The 16,142-nt window shown below is 44.0% G+C and overlaps 1 protein-coding gene across 2 annotated transcripts in view; it reads left to right on the forward strand.

Annotated features, from left to right (window-relative positions):
* The window catches only part of LOC137677083 (homer protein homolog 1-like), a 185,865-nt gene that overhangs the window by 11,522 nt on the left and 158,201 nt on the right, over nucleotides 1-16,142 (forward strand). The gene's annotated exons all lie outside the window — the stretch shown is intronic.

A 16,142-nucleotide genomic window follows, 5' to 3' on the forward strand; every position in this document is an offset into this window, starting at 1 on the left:
AATCATTACATGCCCGAATAATATCACGAGCCTGCGTTTTTGTCAGAGCAAATTCTTCCTGTAAACTGCGAGCATTTTGATGGAAAAAGGAGTGAGATAATTGTGCACGTTGAAATCGTTGAGTAAGGGAGGATGATGTTATGGGCAAAACAGTGTACTTATCAGCTACTGCATTCCCTTCTACCAGAGGTCCTGGCAAGCGAGTGTGAGACCGAATATGAACAATAAAGCAAGGATGCTGTCGTTGCTGAAGCAGAGTTGCAATAGCAAGGAAAAGTTTATACAGCTCTTGATTGCTAATTTCTTTGATAAATGCAGCTTCTAAGCGGTTAATAGCGCCAACAGCATATAGGGAATCTGATACAATATTAATAGGTTCGCTTGCAAACAATGTCAAAGCTAAATGTATTGCAGACAATTCAACAATCTGAGTGGACGCTTCCACAGTAACTGATGTGTGTTGCCATTGTGCCTTTCCTTTCCAGGCCACTACGGCCTTCTTTGTTTTACCTGAGCTGTCTGTAAAAACCATTTTTGCATTTGGTATAGGGTGAGGCACCATCACTCTCTGTGGTTGTAAACAGAGGGAAGGTAAGGCTTGCAAGATTTTATTCTGTGGCAAAGTAAAATGGATATCGTTCAAATAATCAGCCAGAGCAGCCTGAAATTCAAGGCTGTCCCTCATCAGAGTAATGTGCGTTTCCTTATGAAAGGGTAGGTAAATAATGTCAGGGTCTCGACCTGTCAGCTGCTGTATCCTGAACCGTCCTTTCTGAATCACCATAATGACCATCTCCAAAGGGGTCGTAATTGTTTTTGTAAAGGTGTGTGATAAGAAAATCCATTCCAGGGTAACTAATTGCTATGATTCTGTCAATTGAGCAAATAGCCCATAAGGCTGGAATTTCGCGTGAATCACAAAAAATAAGAGAGGCAAATGTAAGATTATACGTCCTGCTTGGGAAGTTGTAAGTTTTTGAATTACCAATGCCAATTCCTGTTTTGCTTTGTCAGAAAGGATTCAAGGCGAAGTTAAATCTGAATCCCCCTTCAAGGTGTTAAACAGGGTACTTAACTCTTCAGTAGAAATACTCAGCACAGGACGAATCCAATTAATTGTCCCTAGTAGTTGCTGCAAATCATTTAATGTAGAGATATTGTTTACCAAACAAAGTTGTTGTGGTCGTAAGGTTCTGGTAAACAGTACCCATCCCAAATACTTCCAGGGCGGTTCTGTCTGTATTTTTTTCTGGGGAAATATGAAGCCCAAATTGTTGTAAAGAGTCTTTTAGATGATTTACAGTTTTCATCAGTTCTGTCTGTGTCAAAGCTGCAATGAGAATGTCATCCATATAATGGTAAATAAGAGACTGTTTAAAAATACTTCGAGTCGGCTCTATTGCAGCAGAGACCACTAACTGACAAATTGTGGGACTGTTCATCATGCCCTGTGGGAGAACCATCCTTTCTGCTCATCTTTTTTCTTTACTGTCGGCTTTGGGCAGTTCTTTCTAATATGTCCCATTTGATTACACTCAAAACATTTCATTTCTGCTCGTCCCACAACGAATTGCTGAGCCAAGGCACTTGCAAGTAAAGTAGCTTTATGCTCTTCAGAACCCACATTCTGACAGGCTTTAATAAATTCTGCTATACTTTTGTAAGAGTTTTTTAGAGGGCCCAAAATTCTTTGACAATCTGCATTTGCATTTTCATAAGCCAATTGTAATAACAGCGTTTCTACTGTATTTTCATCATCAATCTGCCTGCTCAATGCAGTTTGTAAACGATCAATAAATGTAACATAGGGTTCTTGAGCTCCTTGCCTGACTGCCGCAAAAGAGGGCTGGCGTTTCCCTGCCTCCGGAACGCGTTTCAGGCACTTTAAAGCCAATGCAGAGATCTGTTGTAAATGCTGTCGAGGTAGCCCTGCCTGTGCCTCTGGTGTCTCATACTGATTAACTCCCAAATATTCTTGCCTATTTTCCAAAGTGTCTGCAGAAGCAGCCTCCTGGTACTCTGCCAGCCACACTGAATATTGTGCAGGTGTTAAAATCATCCGTAAAAGTGACTTCCAATCATGTGGAGTCATAGTATAGGATTCCCCAATGACTGTTATTAAATTTGAAGTATAGTTACTGTGCAAACCATAGTCTCTCACCGCAGCCCATACTTCCTTAATCATTTCATAACTAAGGTAGCGATACTCAGGAGAATGATTTGGGTGATAGATTACCAGCATCGCCGTCAGCATGGCAAAATCTCCTTTACGAGCAGCTTCCTCTCTACAATTTTCTGCCAGCGTTTTGTATTTCGTTACACGAGACTCTGATGCCTTTTCAGCAAAGCCAATAGGTGGCTCGGCAGATGCAGGATATGGAGGAGCTGTTGGTGTTAACTGTGCTCTGGCCGTAGCCGCTGCCGCTGCTGCTGCCGCCTGCGAGACCCCCCGCACCGAAGGGACGGCCACAGCCGTTTCTTTTACTGATGTTAATGGTGGGTATAAATTGGACTGTATGTCTGGATCTGTGAAATCAAGATCGTAAGGATCGTCTGATTCTCCGGAGACTGTTTCATATACAGGCTCCTGTTGCTCCTTCACATCCACCAAGGTGTTAATAGGAGTGGATGCCAGAGATTGCAAATACTCCTCTGCAGGCTGGAGTGCAGAGACTGCTGTAAAAACAACCCTCTACGTTGCTTCTAAATCCTTTAGAATATCAGACTGCAACGTGTTCCTTTTTTGTATTTCTACCCCCACTTTCGCCCAAATCTTTGCATCATAAGTCCCTGATACAGGGAACCAGGTACAGTTGCCTTTGATCCATACTAATAACTGCACCAATTTCGCTAATTGGACCTTATAGCCCTGTTCGTGTAATATACGCTGTAATACCTCAGTGTAGAGCTTATGCTCTTGGGAACTAGCCTGTCCCATGTTTATTGCGATCGCGGAACTCACTGATCCTGGGGACTCTCCGGTCCTGGGGACTCACTCTCCGGTCCTGGGGATTCTCCGATCCTGGGGACTGTCAGGTCCTGGCGCGCGCTAGCCCCTGACAATCCTTCGATCAGAGTCGCCGCCGCTTCTTCGTTAATCTTCAACCTTGTTCGGGCGCCATTTGCGGCGGGCGGCAAGGAAGGCACAGACTCTGAGATCGAGGATGCAAGGGCCTGAAGCCGAAAGGCCTAAGGCTTTTTATTGTTATGCTACTACCCTATTTAACTGCTACAATGCAGGAGCCAGACTAGGCAGTTCAAGATAACATCAACATTCACACGCTAAGCACTCATCACCCATCCTGGGAAGAGCCCCAGTGTCCTGGGCTCAAAACATCAACAACCATTCCCTGTTTTCAGCTCTGTGTTCAGAACTGACCTTCAACACATGTTTACTTCTTTCATGCCTCAAAAAGCCCTGTGAACTGGTCTTGGCTCCTTTATCTTAGAAGCAAGCAAAAACTATTCTCAGTGCAGTGTTCCCAAGCAAATCTTATGCTCCCCAAGTAAAGCACAGCTGTTTGCAGGCTGAGGGTCTTCCACATTCCCTGTGTCTGCTTTAGCAAGCCTACTATCCAGACATCCAGAGCTCTCTGCATCTAGATATAGATAGGAACTGGGTTCCTACCAGGAAATGATTGTCATTGCTCAGGAATAGGTGGTGTCTTGCTGGTTTGAGTCCTAGATAGGCTCGGTTCTTCAGAAGCACTGCACAGCTCAGATTGCAGCATGTCTGACTATGCACAATAGAAAAACTTCCAGGATTTTTGGGAAGTTTTCTGGAAAAAGGCACGGGTGCTGAAGTACATGGCTAAGTAATGATCCAGTTTGATGGGATTTCTGTAAAAGGTGAGCGCTAAACTCTAGATTCCCTAGTTACCTCACATCTGAATGCAAATGCCATCCATGTCTCTTACAACAGATCTTAATGGGCCACCCAAGATCTGAGATAATTTTTATGGATAATTATGTATTTGGTGACCTTAAATGTGAGATACAGCTTTTTTTAAAAAAAAAAAAAAAAATCCCCCCTTCTTGTCCACATTAGTTATGAATTTTTAAAATCAGGTTGGAACAAAAGCTAGACTATGTCTATTATTGGGATGGATTGGAGGGCATTATAGGGACCTTTTCTATAACACCTGTGACTGACTTATCATTGGCAGGATTTGAGAATTAATAGAATTCTGGAGCTACTTCCCCAATTGTTCTTACAAAGTACTGCCTTTACTTAGCATGAAAATAAGTTTAGAGAGTCCTTCTCTTCTGCTCCTCAGTAATATCCTTAAATCCTATATTTAAAGAATACTGCTGCTCTTGAGTGATCAACGATGAACATGGTAATCCTCAAATCGCTTGCACTAACTCAACCATTACAGATAGGACCCAAGTTTAGATCTTGTAAAGATTACCTTCTGTTTCACCTTCTTGCTTGTCTTGTTACTCCTGCCACTGGCTATTGTTTTTGTAAAACTCAAGGCCTTCCTGATTCAGAGGACTTTGCTGTCACTTACAGCAATGGGTAGGATGTTGCGTATGTATCTGGAGTCATTTGGAAAAGAATAGTTGAACACCCTGGCGGGAGGATTCTCTCAAGGAAGAATACTAACTGTCAACACCATGTTCGAGTTCAAAGTGGTTTTACAAAATCCAACCATCCAAACATTTCTGCAACCTTGGAAAAATGCTAGTTATGTAGTGGGAACCTGGAACAGAGGTTTGATTTGATGTCCTGTATGGCTCTCTGGACAAATCCTAATGAGTCTAGACCCTAAAAATAGCTGGCTTGATGATCCTGCAACTTGCATATGAAACTACTTTTCTGAATTCCCTCAGTAAGAATATGGGTGGTATTTATCCAGTTATTAAAATATAGACTTTTGTCTTCACCCTGTACAAGTCCTGCTAGCTTCCTCATTGTAGAGGAGAAATATTGGGAGGGATAGAATGATGATTTCAGACTGTGGGTAAGTTAACTGATTTTTGGAAAAACAGATCATTGAATGCTACCTCATATGGATACCAGTTTTGCAGCAAAGTAGATGACTCTGTGCTGCTATTAGGAACTTGATTAGAACACAAAGTTTATGATTAGCATTGCTGGTTATGATCGCTAAGTGAAATTTTGTCTTTCACATTTGAAAAATGCAGCTAATATTCTTTTATGAGAAGCTTGTATTGAACAAGAAATATTCCTAACCAGAGTGGTACATCAACCTTCTTAATTGAAACTTGACAGTTATGGTGACTCACTTATGTCACCTGACACCTTAATGAAGGTGATTAACAACAACAACAAAAAAAGACAAGACTTCTGGTTTCAGATACCATTGAGCTTATAAATTAATATGCTTGTATGCCAGAGGTTTGGGAAATTAGTGGTCATGATCAAACTTCACACGGAGCAGACTGAGTAATGATTAAAACTGACACTTTAACTAGCAAATACAAAATTTTGTTCTAAATCATCTTGTCTTATATGTATGTTGTTTATCTTCCTAAAGAACTGTTCATCTTCATTTGCTTGTAAACATTGAGGTTTTTGGTTTTTTTTTTGTTTTTTTTTGTTTTTCTTTTTGGGGGGGGGGTTTGTTTTGTTTGTTTGGTGGTTTGGGGTTTCTTTTGTGTGTGTTGGGGTGTTTTGTTTTTGTTTTTTCCCATTAAGTATGATTTTAGTACTTCCTACTCACGGCATTCTGTTTCTAAACCTGTTAGAGTGTGGGAAATGGCAGTTTCTGCTACATGGACTTGTATTTAATGCTTCAGTTAAGCCTCTTTTGGACATAAACATGTGAGCATCTAAGTGCTCCAGTTATGCAAAACATGGTATAGTCTTCCCTAAGTAAGTAAAATTTTTTTAAATATGGCTTTCTTTAAAACTGACTTTGCAATGCGAGCATTCTGTAAGTAAACCTGCTCGTTTCTGGCCACTGTTTATTTCAAGGATATAGAAGCACATGGGCTTGGCTTCTTTTGTTTAATATCTATTCTGATATTTATGCAAAGGAGTGAGGGAGGCTTTTCTAGTTCTTGGTTTGTACATAGGTTTTGAATGCATTGAACCCTACCAGTTCATTCCAGTACTGTGTAAGGAAAATAGTTCCTGTTCATAAAAAGAGGCCATACAGAAATAACTAACTAGCTCTTAAAAAGCACTGGTTCCTGGTCTTTGATTAGATGCTTCCTAACTGTAGTAGCATGTATTTATTGCTTGAATATTTTTATTCAACTATTAAGTATAGGCCTTTAATGTAGGCAATTCCAATTACATGTGAAATAAACAAGAAAATTCCAGTCTTACCTGTCACACAGGCACTGGAGCCAACACTTATGCACATACTGTATGGTGTGCATTTTGTTGCTTAGTTTGTCAAAATGCTGAGATCTGATGATGCCCTGTAATTATACTTCTGACAAGTAAACTAACTTCCATCTGGGTAAAGCCCTGATATCTATCTGCTATCTTGGAGTTAGAACTACAATAATTGTAGGTGCCTTTCTGAAGTATAAACTATATTTTAAAGTATCCTTTGCAAACTAGTTGATAATCTAGTTCCAGTACAACTAACACATGATACTTTGTCTTTACCAGCCTCCACCAGCGCAATCAAAGCCAAGGGCATGAGCTGTCAGTGAAGAAATGTTTCTTTACGTTATTTGGATAGCAATACCCAAGGGTAGTACTGATGCAGCCATTCTGCTTCCAGCACGGTCATCTTCCCTATGAGCTGCTCATCAGTAAGACAGTCTAGTCCAGGTATGGCTGTTCCTCTACAGCAGTTGGGGCTATCCCCTTGGCACAGTCCCTTGGCTGACATTTACTGTGCAGACCTGTGTACCTATTCCCATGTCAACCTCTGTAGCAGGCTGTGCAGGGCACCGTTTGCTCCAGGCACAGGGTATGGTCATACTGTTGGGGGATATTGTTGCAGCTAACGGAAAGAATCAAGAGCTGAAGTCAACAAGCTCTCCAAGCAAGGCCACAGGCCTATCTCCTGTGTGCTTCCCACAGAGCCTCTGCCAGACTTAGCACCTGCAAGGCCACAGGCCAGTCTCCTGTGTGCTTCCCATGGAGCCTCTGCATACTTGACAGTAAACATCACTGTGAACAGTGCTGGACTTGGCACCTGCAGGATCATGTTACAGCACAGGGGGATGGTGAAAGGACTGACCGATGGGAGGTTGCGGGGGGGGCGCGTGGACAGCGTGTGGCAGAAGCGGGGCGACCAATCGGGTTTTGCATGGACAGTGCCTGGCTGCATGTACGAAAGCAAATATGTTATAAAAAGGGTATTTTTTTTTTGTAATAAACAGCTTCGGCTTAGGCTTATGCTTGATTCACATTGGATCGTGTACTGTCGTTACTGCCACAATTGGTGACCCCGATGTGATCGTCTGGCTGGCGAGGCACGTTCGGAAGAAGGATTTTTTTGCTGGTGGATCAGCAGCGGGGAGAGCTGCTTACCCGGGAACTTGGTAAGGAGACACCGTGGAATCGGTGAGCCACCAGGGGCACGATGGGGGGTACTATAACTAAGGAAGAGAGTACTGTTTTATCTATGTGGCAGTCAGTTTTAAAACAACGGGGGATAAGTCTCCCAGACCCATCGTTGCGAAAAATGTTGTTGTGGGGGAAAAAGCATGGATGTGATACATCTACTACTGCCTTCAGTTTAACAGTATGGGAAGGATTAGGATCTGCCCTTTTTGAGGCAGCGACAAAAGGAGATAAATCTGCCACGGAACTGTTAATGACATGGCGTGTAATGAAAGAGACTGTACAAAAAGTAAAGCAACAGCAAGACAAGGAGGAAAAAGGAGAAAATCCGGAGTCTCCTAATCCTCCTGTGCCTTGTATCAGTGGCATTGGTGCCTCCGCAGGTGAGAGGCGAAAACAAACAGACGCGGCGCCGGTAAAAGTGAAGACGCCTGTACCTACTGCTCCCCATGCAGTAGCGGAATACTACAAGAATTTAAAGCAACCATCTCTTTCTAATCCGCCGCAACTGCTTAGCGAAATAATATCAGAAGCTGTCGACGATGGTCACCCTCCCTCCCTCCGCTTCCAACTTCTTCTCATCCGACACCGGCTGCGCCTCAGACTGGCAGCGCTTCACCTCCCCCCCATCCCTCTTCACCTCCGCTCTCCACAGAAGGCTCCTCTGCTAGAGAAGAATTATCACAGGCACTCAATCGGCTAAGTATCACAGAGGGCCTCTCTTGTAGACCTAAGAATAATGCCCCTCCAGATAAACTCTTTAGCGTGCCGGAAATTACTGTGTTCCCTCGGGACCCTGGGAAATTTTGGGAGGCATGGGAGGTGATGCGGGTGGATCTGCGTCTGGTCCTTCTGTTTATCCTGTGATTTTTAATGATCCTGCCACGGGTGAGCCTCATATGCACGCTCCTTTTTCGTGGAAAGTTGTACAAGATTTGCAAAAGAGTGTAGCTCAATATGGTATAAATTCTCCTCCAAGTATGCAAATGTTAAGGTTGTTGACAATGGAGACTTTGACTCCTTGGGATTTTAAGCAGCTGGGAAGGATAATTTTCCAGCCTGTGCAATTTACAGTGTTTATGTCAAATTGGAGAAGTGCTTCTGAAGCTCAGGCGCTGGTAAATTTGCGATACAGTCAAGATGATCCTTGGTATGGTAATGGAGTAGATGTTTTAATGGGAGAGGGTCAATTTGCTAATCTTAGCCATCAGGCTCAATGGGACCCTCTTATCCTGGAACGAAAAAAAAACCAAAACAAACAAAAGCGCTGGGTATGAATGCAATTGTAAAAACTGCACAATTGGTGTCCCCAATACGCAGATATACTACCGTAAGACAAGGACCCAAGGAGCTCTTTTTATTCTTTGTTGAGAGGCTACAAGAAGCAGTTGAAAAGCAAGTTTTTGATGTTGATTTATGAGATACTCTAGTTACACAATTAGCTAGGGATAATGCTAATGCTGATTGTCAAAAAATCATTGAAGCTTTACCTGGAGAGCCAGATTTGAATGCTATGATACTGTGGAACATAAGGCTCAAGTTATGGCTGCGATTAATTGCAGCCTCTATTCCAGTTGTTAGCAGGGGACACAAATTTAACAGCACCACGGCAGACTACTGCAGAGGTACAGCAACTCATTACAGAAGTAGAAAGCAGGCTACATTCCAAATTTATACATCGTATTGATTTGAATCAGGAAATACAAATTATCACTTTGTTTGATAGGCAAATTCCGTATGCAATAATTGGTCAATGGAATTCAGAATGGTCAGATCCGTTACACATATTGGAATGGTTGTTTTCTTTGTTCTTGAAGGTAGAAACTGTCCCCATGATTGCAGAGCTATTGGCACAGATTATCATCAAAGGAGGGATGCGATGTCGGGAGCTTGTGGCCAGAGATCCTGCATCACTAACCGTTCCTATTGCAGCTCAATATTTTGAGTGGTGTATGGCTAATAGCTTTGCTTTGCAAACAACTATGGAGAATTTCTCGGGACAGGTTGTTTACCACTTGCCCTCCCATCCTGTTGTAAAATTGAGTGCGGAACTTCCAAGTGCCATGAGAGTGTTGTTCGCAGACACTCCTGTGGATGGAATTACCATTTTTATGGATGGATCTGGAAAAACAGGCAAGGCGGGCCTTGTCTGGTATTCTGACGGCAAGTGGGAATCTATGGTAGTACAACAAAAGGGTTCACCTCAGGTGGTAGAATTACGAGCTGTATTAGAAGTATTTCAGAATTTTCCCATTCCCTTTAATTTGGTTACTGATTCAGCATATGTAGCTGGCATTGTAAAACAATTGGACAGATCTGTTATAGAGCATGCACGTAATCAGTGTGTTTTTGAATTGCTGCGATCTCTGTGGCAAGAAATTCAAGTCCGAACTGCATTGTTTTATGTTTTACATGTAAGAAGTCATACTAATTTGCCTGGGTTTATTGCAGAAGGCAATGCTCGAGTGGACTCTTTGGTTTCTGACCCCACAAATTCTACTACAATGACTGTACAGGTGCCGGACATTAAACAGCAGGCACGTATGTCACATGAGTTTTTTCATCAAGGACATCGGGCACTGCGATGACAATTTCATCTGTCACACAGTGATGCTCGGAATATTGTGGCTATGTGTCCTGATTGTCAGCAACTGCCGCAACCTACGCAGATACAAGGAACCAATCCTCGAGGACTGCAGGCCTCGGACATTTGGCAAACAGATGTAACTCACATTGCTGAATTTGGCAGGTTAAAATATGTTCATGTAACGATTGACACTTTTTCTTCTTTGATTATAGCTACAGCGCAAACAGGCGAAAATGCTGGTCACGTCATTCGACACTGGCGGAGAGCTTTTGCAACTGCGGGCATCCCTAAACAGATAAAAAGTGATAATGGGCCTGCCTATCGTTCTGCTAAGGTGCAAGCTTTCTTACAGGTTTGGGGTGTTACTCACGTTACTGGCATCCCTCATTCTCCCACGGGACAAGCAATCATCGAGCGAGCACATCAGACTCTGAAACGCATGCTTTTAAAACAAAAAGGGGGAATGAGTGGTGAGACACCTGAAGCTAGACTGGATAAAGCAGTATATGTACTGAACTTTCTCCAAATTCGAACTGATAAAACTGATCCTCCTGTTGTAATGCATTTTGGATCAATGAAAGGACAATCGCAGATGGAACCTGGTGTAAAAGTTTTTATTCGAGATTTGCAAACTGGGCAATGGACGGGACCACATGATTTGTTAATCTGGGGACAGGGTTATGCTTGTGTTTCCACAGATGTAGGACCTCGTTGGATGCCAGCCAGGTGTGTGCGTCCTGCCGTGGGAAAGGAAAAAGAAGTAACTCAGAATCAGGAGACAGACACTTGAAGATGGGAGGGTTATATATAGCTGTTTTTCTATATACTCTCATAGCAAGCCTTACAGCATGGATACCATCTCAAGCGAAAACCAATGTCTGGGTTACATTAAAAATTTTTGCAGCTTCTTTACTAGTGCCTGGAGCAGCTGCTGCTAGAGCATTAAGTACCTTGAATAAGTTGGGATGCTGGCTTTCAAAACAGACCAATGCTACTTCTGCGGCCTTAAGTAATTTGCTGTTAGATGTAGACTCAGTTAGACATGCTACACTGCAAAATAGGACTGCTGTTAATTTTCTTTCTATTAGCACATGGGCACGGGTAATATTTTTGATATTGTTGTTTGGATGTTGTTTGTTGCGGTGTGTCTCGGGCATGACAGAATCAGCAGTGAAAAAGGTATGTGGATGGTTCAAGAACTTACGGGATCTGCTGATCCTATGATGCCTGAGGAAACGGTGGGAATGAAGGAAATACGGATGTATCCATGATCTTTTTAAAACAAAAAGGGGGAATTGTTGGGGGATATTGTTGCAGCTAATGGAAAGAATCAAGAGCTGAAGTCAACAAGCTCTCCAAGCAAGGCCACAGGCCCATCTCCTGTGTGCTTCTGTCACGGTTTAAAGCTGGGCTGGCTATTAAATCTGTGGCAGATGCTCTCTGTTAACCCTCCCCCCCCACCCCCAAAGGGAAAGGGAAGGGAAAAGGGAGAGAGACTTCCGGGTTGGAAAGTTAAAACAGTTTTAATAAACTATAATAATGAAAAAGAGTATAATAACAATAATAGAAATAATCAAATATATACAAATATATATACAAAACCAAGATTGAGCTCCCCTGAAGTCAGCTACGTCACCACCGGCACTGCAGGGCAGGCTCCAGGAAGGCCCAGGCTGGGCCTAGCGACGGTCGAGAGCTGGATTCAGGAATGCACGGATCGGGATCGGGGGCAGCAGGAAAACAGATGGAGTCCTCCTTGGACACCGGCCATAGCAGAAAGAGAGCGAGACCCTCGTGATCCCCCCGCTTTATACCGAGAATGACGTGTATGGGATGGAATACCCTCGTTGGTCAATTTTGGGTGACCTGCCCTGTCCGCTCCCCCCTGCAGCTGCGACCCCCCTTCGGCTCTTCACTCGTAAGCAGTGAGGAATTCAGCAGTGACCTTGGTTTCTCTAAGAACAAGTACAGCAAGAGCCTTTCTGCACAACATCCCTACCGGTGCCTCAGCGATAACTACAAACTTCGAGTATTATCAGTCCTGGAAGCAGACGCCGTCTGCAAAACATGCAGTTAGTTTCAGAAAGTGCAGTTACTTAGAGGAGACTTAGCTGAAAGTAAAAAATCCTGAAAGGAAAATTGGCCTGGTTTAGGCCGAACCAGGACATTCCACCCCTTATTCCATACCATTCACATCATACCCAGATCACCACTACATTTTCTTTTAAAATATATACAGATAACATTAGTTTATGATTCATCTCTATACAAAAAAAAAAAAGTTCATCAAGTTCATTTAGTTCAGGATTGTGGGTTTCCATCTGGCTAGGAGTCTCTCAGGGCAGGAAAGATGGTATGAGCTTTGTCACAGTTCGTGCCCACGGGTTGCAGGTTAAAGATGTCAGTCTCGAGGAGGTTACTGGACGCCACTTGCAGCTAGCTCCGGTCTCATCACCACTGCTTCAACCTGAAAGACACTTATTGAACACTGTTAGTATTATGCAGCAATTAACATCATGCAGTTCAGAATTAAGTATTCTCACCCAAGATCAGATCACCTTCAGGGACACATCGGACTTCACCATCCTGCAGCATCACCCACCAAGTACATCCAGGTCCTTCAGCAAAAGCAATCCCATGAATGGGTTTACCTTTGCCCGTAGCAGGAAGAACCCAAACAGTTTTTCCCAACAGATTCCTTTCATGCACCACAGGGACTTTATCCCCTTCTACTGTATGTAAAAGGTCTGACTGAGCAGGGCCAGCTCGGTTGATAGATCCTCTGGTGTTAACTAACCAGGTAGCTTGTGCCAAATGCTTATCCCAGTTTTTAAAGGTTCCACCCCCCATTGCTTTTAGGGTAGTTTATAACAGCCCATTATACCGTTCAATTTTCCCAGAGGCTGGTGCATGATAGGGGATGTGATATACCCATTCGATGCCGTGCTCTTTGGCCCAGTTATCTATGAGACTGTTTTTGAAATGAGTCCCATTGTCCGACTCAATTCTCTCTGTCATGCCATGTCGCCACAAGATTTGCTTTTCAAGGCCCAGGACAGTGTTTCGGGCAGTGGCATGGGGCACAGGGTATGTTTCCAGCCATCCGGTGGTTGCCTCCACCATGGTAAGCACATAACGTTTACCCTGGCGGGTTTGAGGGGGTGTGATGTAGTCAATTTGCCAGGCCTCCCCATATTTATATTTCAACCACCGTCCCCCATACCACAAAGGTTTTAACCGTTTGGCTTGCTTAATTGCGGCGCATGTTTCACAATCATGGATAACCTGTGCAATAGAGTCCATAGTTAAGTCCACCCCTCGGTCACGAGCCCATCTATATGTTGCATCTCTCCCTTGATGACCTGAAGTGTCATGAGCCCACAGAGCTAAAAATAGTTCACCTTTATGTTCCCAGTCCAAATCTATTTGGAACACTTTAGCAGCTTGATCCGCTTGTTGGTTGTTTTGATGTTCCTCAGTTGCCACACTTTTAGGTACGTGAGCATCTACATGACGTACCTTCACGACTAGTTTCTCTAGCCGAGCAGCAATATCTTGCCACAGTTCAGCAGCCCAAATAGGTTTACCTTTGTGCTGCCAGTTGCTTCGCTTCCACTGCTTTAACCACCCCCACAAGGCATTTGCTACCATCCATGAGTCAGTACAGAGATACAGCCTTGGCCACTTTTCTCGTTCAGCAATGTCTAAAGCCAGCTGGATGGCTTTTACCTCTGCGAATTGACTCGATTCACCTTGTCCTTCTGTGGCTTCCGTGACTCGTCGTATAGGACTCCATACAGCAGCTTTCCACTTCCGATGCTTTCCTACAAGACGGCAGGATCCATCGGTGAACAGGACATACTGCTTCTCATCCTCTGGTAGTTCATTATATGGTGGGGCTTCTTCAGCACGTGTCACCTCGTTTTCTGGTGGCATTCCGAAGTCTTTGCCTTCTGGCCCGTCCATGATCACTTCTACGATTCCTGGGCGATTAGGGTTTCCTATTTGAGCCCTCTGTGTAATTAATGCAATCCATTTACTCCATGTAGCATCAGTTGCATGATGGGTAGTAGGAACCTTACCCTTGAACATCCAGCCTAGTACTGGTAATCGGGGTGCCAGGAGAAGCTGTGCTTCAGTACCGATTACCTCTGAAGCAGCTCTAACTCCTTCATATGCTGCCAGTATCTCTTTTTCAGTTGGGGTGTAATTGGCCTCGGAGCCCTTGTATCCTCGACTCCAAAATCCTAGGGGTCAACCTCGAGTCTCCCCTGGCACTTTCTGCCAGAGGCTCCAGGTAGGACCATTGTCCCCGGCTGCGCTGTAGAGCACATTTTTAACATCTTGTCCCGTATGGACAGGTCCAAGGGCTACTGCATGCACAATCTCTTGTTTAATCTGTTCAAAAGCCTGTTGTTGTTCAGGGCCCCACTGAAAATCATTTTTCTTTCTGGTCACTTGATAAAGAGGGCGTACAATCTGGTTGTAATCTGGAATATGCATTCTCCAGAAACCCACAATGCCTAAGAAGGCTTTTGTTTCCTTTTTGTTAGTTGGTGGGGACATAGCTGTTATTTTGTTGATCACCTCTATCGGGATCTGGCGACGCCCATCTTGCCATTTAATCCCTAAAAACTGGATCTCCTGGGCAGGTCCCTTGACCTTGCCTCTTTTTATGGCAAAACCAGCTTTCAGAAGAATTTGGATTATTTTCTCCCCTTTGTCAAAAACTTCTGCTGCTGTATCACCCCATACAATGATGTCATCAATATATTGCAAATGCTCTGGAGCTCCACCCTTTTCTAGTGCAGTCTGGATCAGTCCATGGCAAATAGTAGGACTGTGTTTCCACCCCTGGGGCAGTCGATTCCAGGTGTACTGGATACCTCTCCAGGTAAAAGCAAACTGTGGCCTGCACTTTGGTGTCAAGGGAATAGAGAAAAATGCATTAGCAATGTCTGTGGTGGCGTACCACTTGGCTGCCTTTGACTCCAGTTCGTATTGAAGTTCTAGCATGTCTGGCACAGCAGCACTCAGAGGTGGCGTAACTTCATTTAGGCCACGATAGTCCACAGTTAATCTCCATTCTCCATTAGACTTTCTTACTGGCCATATAGGACTGTTAAAGGGTGAGTGAGTCTTGCTAATCACTCCTTGATTTTCTAATTGTCTAATCAGTTTATGAATGGGGATCAGGGAGTCTCGATTGGTGCGATATTGTCGTCGGTGCACCGTGGCAGTAGCAATTGGCACCTGTTGTTCTTCAACTTTCATCAACCCCACAACAGAAGGATCCTCTGAGAGGCCAGGCAAGGTAGACATCTGTTTAATGTCCTCAGTCTCTACAGCTGCTATACCAAAGGCCCCATCTATACCCTTTTGGGTCCTTAAAATACCCTCTCTTAAGGTAGTCTATGCCAAGGATGCATGGAGCATCTGGACCAGTCACAATGGGGTGCTTTTTCCATTCATTTTTAGTTAGGCTCACTTCAGCCTCCAATACAGATAACTCTTGAGATCCCCCTGTTATTCCCGAGATACAGACAGATTCTGTCCCTTTATGATTCGATGGCATGAGGGTGCACTGTGCACCAGTGTCTACCAGGGCTCGATACTTTTGTGGTTCTGATATGCCAGGCCATCGAATCCACACAGTCCAATAAATTTGGTTATCCCTCTCCTCCTCCTGGCTGGAGGCAGGGCCCCTCTAATTAAAGATTGGATTCGTGCAGCTCACGGGGATTGGACCTTCATTTCCCCTATTCATATTTGGGAAATAGGGACCTGAGGCCCATCTACCCTGACTGGAGTCCTGCTCACTGGTAACTGGAGCAGCCATCCTCCTAGGAAAATTCTCTCTGGTATTTCTGTTAGCTTGCAACTCACATACTCGTGCCTGTAGGGTACTGGTAGGTTGTCCATGCCATCTGCTCATGTCCTCCCCATAATCACGCAGGGTAAACCACAGGATACCTCGTGACGTGTTCCGTTTCCTTTGAGCCGGTCCAGTAGGAGGGCGTTTCCTCCTAAAGGCTGCAACGCGGGCCTGTGTAGGTA

The sequence above is a fragment of the Nyctibius grandis genome (assembly GCF_013368605.1).
Source record: "Nyctibius grandis isolate bNycGra1 chromosome W unlocalized genomic scaffold, bNycGra1.pri SUPER_W_unloc_1, whole genome shotgun sequence".
Taxonomy (NCBI): Eukaryota; Metazoa; Chordata; class Aves; order Nyctibiiformes; family Nyctibiidae; genus Nyctibius; species Nyctibius grandis.